We start from the raw sequence: 7,200 nt of genomic DNA on the forward strand, positions 1-7,200 counted from the left end.
GAGCTCCTCCAAGCAGAGCATCTCGAAGGAGTAAGAGCTCATAGTGAATGGCTTGTTGCCGACCGGGAGGTGGTAGATGGGATAAAAAAGATCTCTCTGCCTAGGGCCAGTGGTGACACACCGCGAGCGGACGTCCAACATGGGGAAGTAACCTTCCAACAAGTCACCCTCGGGATCTCTCGGATGCATCGCCAAGATCCTGGTGCCAAAGGCTGATGTGAAGTACTTAGGAGATTCACGAGGCGCCACCATGCGGAAGAAAGGCCGAGGAAAATGTGGCACCTTGTCTTGGTCGTCTTGGTCTGAGAAAGCAGTCTGCTGATGGTTCTCGCCGGGCAACAAGTTCACCATGCGGATGCTATATCCATGGCACCAGTCATCAAAGACAAGGTAAAGTCGCTCACGGCCGCCGCCATGCTTACATTTCCGCGGCCGCTTTGGCATCCTGTTCTGCCTAATTGTAAACAGGCGGACAAGGTCCAGATTTTTCCTGAATTACTCGTGTTACTTTTAAAGGCACAATCAATTAGGGGCAAGCACAATCATCCTACTGCAACTCAACCCGATAAATCCAAGTATCCAGATCAGAATCTGGGGCAGCGTGGAAGAGAAGGAAATCGCAGGTACTGTACGTACCTACAGAGTGCAGCGGCAAAACATCACGACTCACCAACACAGTGGGCCTAACAATTGATTGTGTTGGGAGACTACAGCGGCGGTGTGCGTTTGGGCGGCGGGCTTGGGCAGCTGCGGCGGCGGGGGAGGCTCGGAAGCGAAGGGTTTGGTGGATTAAGGGAGGAAACCCTAGGAAGTTCCCGGTGAGGCGGTGACCGGTTGACCTCGTGGGCTGTTCGCAAGGAAAAACCAACTCATGGGTCGTTGGGCCTCGCCCTCCCTGCGCAGCCCAGCTCTTTTATTTTTCCTTGCTCATCGTAATTTATTGTATGATCAAAAGTTATTTTTCCTCAAAACTTTATTTTTGCTTTGATGCTAATTGCAAATTATTCGAAATTTTCTAACAAAATACTTAGTAATCATATATTTAAAAAACAGCTGATCCCACAAATTTATTTATCACAATAGTAAACATGTCATCTCAACATACAATCATGCATGAGCTTAACATGAACAAAAGTTAGGATCATGTTTTTTTTTCAGGAAAAAACTTTCAATCCATTCATCTCCAACAATGGTAGTACAACGAACACTAAAAAAATAAAAAAATATTCAGTTCCATAGACCACATAGTGACGACTACAAGCACTAAAGCAAGCCAAAGGCGTGCCACTGTCATCGCCCCTTCCTCGCGCGGAGCCGTGCAAACCTTGTTGTAGTAGATAGCCGGAAAGTCATCGTGCTAAGGCCCCATAGAACCAACACACCAGAACAGCAACCGCCGCCGCTGAAGAGTATAGATCAGAAGGATCCAATCTAATGACACAAGAACATATACGAACGACGAAACAGATCCGAGCAAATCCACCCAAGACTGATCGGAGACACACCTCCACACGCCCGCAGACGATACTAAATGCATCAACAAAACGGGGACTAAGCGGGAAGACCTTTAATCCATTTTCAGAGAGCCACCGCCGTCTCGCCTTTCTGAGCAGGACAAAAACTCTAACAAAACTCGAAAAAAGATCTAAAAACGAAGCGCTCCCACCGGCAAGGGCCGGGATCCACTTCGCTTCCATGGCCCTAAAGCCACCAAAGACAGGATGGACCGGCGACGGCGCCGGCGGGAGGCAGAGAAACCTAAGCTTTTTGGGAGGCGGCGGCTAGCTAGTCGTGACCAATCGGCCGGGGCTGAACCTTGACGGGAGGGACAACAAGTTGATGCGAGGATCATGTTAATTGTACACTACTTGGGTATTATTCATAACTTTTGTAATGGAAAACTTACTAATTTTGAAATAATTATCAAGGTTTCTAAACATCTCTTTTATTTTCTCCTTCACTCGTACCCTTTTTACTCCAAGGACATTAAAAAGCCAGTAAAACTAAGGCAGTGATTAGAGATGCTAGGCTATCGGATCGAACTGGCCAGCGTACCAGATCAATTTAGCACCTTATAGTATTGAATAAATAGGCAATTTCTCGATTAAATTAATCCATGAGTAAATCACTAGCATGGCATTGTCACAAATAAACGCATACTGATATTCAGTCAAACTAGCACATACTACGCTAATTGCAGAAAGATCTACGTATAACGCTAGTATGGCTAAAACAGAAAACAGTAGGAGCGGGATAAACGAGTTATACCCTCCAGTAGGCCATGCAGAGGCCGCGGCTTTGGTGCCAGCAGCGGCGGCCTCGGCGGCCTTCTTGTCGGCTTCAGCTTTCTCGACGGCGGCACGTTCGGCGTCGGTGGACATGGTGATGATGAAGGCGACGCGGACGTATAGGAAGACGATCGGAAGCGAGCAGTCGCGTAATCGCTGCCCAAAAACCTATTCGCCCCTCACCCCGTATAGGAACCAGAAGGGCGTGGTTTCGGAGACCTGCTCTCCCGTCGACCTTGTACGCGGCGGACGGGATGGAGTCACCGGCGGCAGCAGCAGCAGCAAGGGAACGACGGTGGACGTGCGCGTGGGAGCAGATGTGATCTGTTCGTGGCCGCTAGGGTTAGGAGACACCGCACACTTATATAGGCGCAGTTGCATGGAGAGACGTGGGCTCGACCCATGTCCGAGTCCGTGACAGCCCATGATCCGACATCTCAGATCGTGGCCCAGCTGTCAGAAACTCTTCGTTAGTGACTGGCAAAAATAAGCGCGTAGGTGTGAGCTCGGCTCGGCTCAATACCGCCACCCGCGGCGCGGCGCGGCGCGGCGCATCGTGACGAGGCGTGGCGGGCGGCGGAGGAGGAGCGCGCGAGGGCCTCTTCTCTTCTCAAGCTCCAATAGCATGTAGAAGAGAAACCCTTATAAGGAGGTCCAACTTCTCTTCCACTTTCGGGGTGGGACTAAACTTCCCACTACACCTAGTGCCATATAACCCACATGGGCCCTTATAGTTTTTTCAGAAATTGCTATATGGGCCTAGAGCCCATCTTAAATTTCAGCAATCCCCCACCAGATCTCGAGGGCCCATTGTGTCCTCTGTTCCAATTACTGTTTCGGTATACCAGTGTTTCAGTGAAGACCTGTTAAGGTTGAGCTTCACCTAGAGCAAGTAGTTACACTCCTTCACAACTGAACAATGGACTATGCCTTGAATTGTCAGTTTGGCGTAAAGAAGTTTCACCACATGTCTTACTAGTACTAGGCTGCCGAAGGCTGACCCCTCGGGTGGAGCATGTAAGTCACACTCCTGGCCTATTCATGAGCTTACTAGAGATCACCCCAATCTCATAGACTGTGACCAGCAGTCGGGCCCATATAGGTGTGTTCCTCCAAAGATCGCTCTGTAGGATAGCATCTTGCTTATATAAGCTTCAGAACACATTAAGACAGTAGTCATCCTACCATACAATATCGAGAGTATTGCATCTCCAACAGAGTGGATTAGTATAGTTACTCTCCACAGTTCACCACTGGCTTGTTTTCCCAGGTCCTAATTCACGGGATCTCCGATCACATAGGTTGGGTTACTACCATGGCAACTCATGTTGGTCTCATACCCATCTCCCTCGATGCATTATCTATCACTACACGTGATAGCCCTTTCGTAAAGGGATCTGCCAGATTCTTAGCTGTATGGACATACTCCAACGCTATCACTCCGGAGTTTCTTAATTTTCTGACAGCCTTTAATCTCATTCTTATGTGTTTGTTGGACTTCATGTTGTCCTTTGAACTTTTCACCTTGGTGATGACAGTCTAATTATCGCAGTTGATTAGGATAGCCGGAACCGATTTATCAACCAATGGCAAGTCCATCAAAAGATCTCGAAGCCATCCTGCTTCGACACCAGATGTGTCTAATGTTGTTAATTCTGCTTCCATTGTCGATCTGGTTAAGATCGTTTGCTTGCAAGACTTCCAGGAAACAGCGCCACCTCCAAGAGTAAACATATACCCAGTTGTGACCTTCATCTCATCAGCATCAGAGATCCAATTTGCATCACTATACCCTTCAAGTACCGACGGGTATCCGGTATAGTGAAGTCCATAGTTCATAGTACCTTTCAGATAGCGCATAACTCTTTCAACAGCATGCCAATGTACATCACCCGATTTGGAAACAAACCGGCTCAGTTTGCTCACAGCAAACGCGATGTCAGGCCTCGTTGCGCTTGCTAGGTACATTAGTGAACCAATGATTTGAGAGTATCTCAATTGATCTATAGCCGTGCCTTTGGACGTTCAAATCAACACGCTAGGATCATATGGTGTTTGAGATGGTGTGCAGTCCGAATATCCAAAACGACTCAACACCTTCTCAACATAGTGGGATTGCAGAAGTGTAGTCCCACCCTCATTATCTCTCAGTAGCTTGATGTTCAAGATAACATCAGCCACACCAAGGTCTTTCATCTCAAAGTTCTGAGACAGAAACGACTTGACCTCCCCAATGACTTTGAGGTTGGTTCCGAATATCAGTATGTCATCAACATACAAGCACAGTATAACTCCTTCGCCCCCACCATGGCGATAGTATACACATTTGTCAGCCTCATTAACAACGAAACCAACAGATGTCAGAGTTGTATTAAACTTATCATGCCATTGCTTAGGTGCTTGCTTCAGGCCATATAAAGATTTCAGTAACCTACACACCTTTCTTTCCTGACCATCTATCACAAAGCCATCTGGCTGTTGCATATAGATTTCCTCATTTAGCTCTCCATTCAGAAAAGCCGTCTTAACATCCATTTGATGGACGAGAAGACCATGTGAGGCCGCCAACGAGAGTAATACTCGAATGGTGGTCAGCCTAGCCACAGGTGAATAAGTATCGAAGAAATCTTCCTCTTCTTTCTGGTCATAGCCCTTGGCCACAAGCCTAGCCTTGTACTTTTCAATCGTACCATCGGGCCTAAGCTTCTCTTGAACATCCACTTACATCCTAATGGTTTGCAACCATAAGGACGATCAGTGATATCCCATGTCCCGTTAGCCATGATGGAGTCCATCTCACTACGGACCACATCCTTCCAGTAATCAGCTTCTGGAGAGGCATACGCTTCAGAAATAGAAGTGGGAGTATCATCCACGAGGTACACGAAGAAATCATCACCAAAGGTCTTTGCAGTCCTTTGTCTCTTGCCCCTACCAAGGGTTTCCTCGTCATCCTCCTCAGGATTTTCATCATGTGTTTGTTCATAATATTCCATAGGGATGGCAGGTTCAGGAGTCTCCTCAGATTCCTGTCTAGAAGTGCTTTGCATATCTCTCATAGGAAAAATATCCTCGAAAAATGTAGCATCCTTAAACTCCATAATTGTACCGACCTTCTGGTCAGGTACCTCAGATTTCACTACTAGAAATCTATAGCCAACGTTGTTCTTAGCGTAGCTCAAATTAACGCAGTCCACAGTCTTGGGTCCAAGCTTACGCTTTTTGGGGATCGACACATTGACTTCGCCAAACAGCCCCAAGTATGCAAGTACGAAAGTGTTGTCCTTCTCTTCGCCCATTTCTCATAGGGAGTGATCTCATTATCCTTTGTCGGAACTTTATTCAGGACATGACAAGCCGTCAATATAGCCTCCCCCCACCATGCCTTGGATAAACCCGATGTATCTAACATGGCGTTAACCAAATCAGTTAGAGTAGGGTTTTTCCGCTCGGCAACCCCATTTGACTGGGGTGAATAGGGAGGCGTCCTCTCATGAATACTGCCGTGTTCCGCACAAAAAGAATCAAACTCACTCGAGAAGTACTCTCCACCATGATCTGACCGGACTCGTTTAATTTTCTTTTCAAGTTGATTCTCAACTTCTGCCTTATAGATTTTAAAGTAGTGTAGAGCCTCATCTTTAGTATTTAACAGAGACACATAGCAATATCTAGTGGAATCATCTATCAATGTCATGAAGTATTTCTTTCCACCTTTAGTCAACACATCATTCATCTCACAAAGATCAGAATGTATGAGTTCTAATGGTGCCAAGTGTCTCTCCTCCGCGGCCTTGTGAGGCTTGCGAGGTTGCTTAGCTTGCACACATGAAAGACACTTAGAACCTTTGGCTAAAGTAAAACTTGGGATTAAATCCAACTTGGCTAGCCGCGTCATAACACCGAAACTAATGTGACAAAGACGTGAATGCCAAACTTCAGATTCATTAACATTCGAATGAACATGGTTCATGACTTTATTACAAAAATCTGCGAGGGAAAGGCGGAACATCCCTCTGCTCTCATAACCTTTTCCAACAAAGAGTCCATATTTCGTAACACCTAATTTATTAGACTCGAAAACCAACTTAAACCCTTCTCTACATAGAAGGGAGCCACTAACAAGGTTCTTCTTGATGGCGGGGACATGCTGCACGTTCTTCAATTGCACGATCCTTCCCGAAGTAAACTTCAGATCGACCGTGCCAACACCATGAACAGAAGCACTCGCGCCATTCCCCATCAATACGGACCCGTGGCCTGTGGCCTGGTAAGAAGTGAACAATGAAATGTCAGCACACACATGTACACCTGCACCTATGTCCACCCACCAATCGGTGGGCTGAAACACTGAAAAAACAGTAAATAAATTACCGTACCCAGGTGCACCATTCTCATTGTTGTCCACAATCATGTTGACGGACTTGGAGTCCTGTCCTGACTTCTTGTACTTGTTTGGGCACTTGTTGGCCCAATGTTCAACCGAACCACAAGTAAAGCAGCCCTCATCCTTCTTGTTCTTCTTGAAGGTCTTCTTACCCTTCTTCTTAAAGTCGGTATTGTGTTGGACACCGTTCTTTCCCTTGGGCTTGTGGGAGTTGAAGTTCTTCTGGTTCACTGATACGTCCATTTTGCATCATGCTTTTATATCGATATTTATTTCATTATGGGCTGTTATTTCACATTATGTCACAATACTTATGGCTATTCTCTCTTATTTTACAAGGTTTACATAAGGAGGGAGAATGCCGGCAGCTGGAATTCTGGGCTGGAAAAGGAGCAAATATTAGAGACCTATTCTGCACAACTCCAAAAGTCCTGAAACTCCACAGAATACCTTATAATAAGTAATGAAAAATCCTCACCAAAGATGAAGACCAGGGGGCCCACACCCTGTCCACGAGGGTGAGGG

The sequence above is a fragment of the Triticum dicoccoides genome, chromosome 2A (genome assembly GCF_002162155.2).
Source record: "Triticum dicoccoides isolate Atlit2015 ecotype Zavitan chromosome 2A, WEW_v2.0, whole genome shotgun sequence".
In the NCBI taxonomy this organism is placed as follows: Eukaryota; Viridiplantae; Streptophyta; class Magnoliopsida; order Poales; family Poaceae; genus Triticum; species Triticum dicoccoides.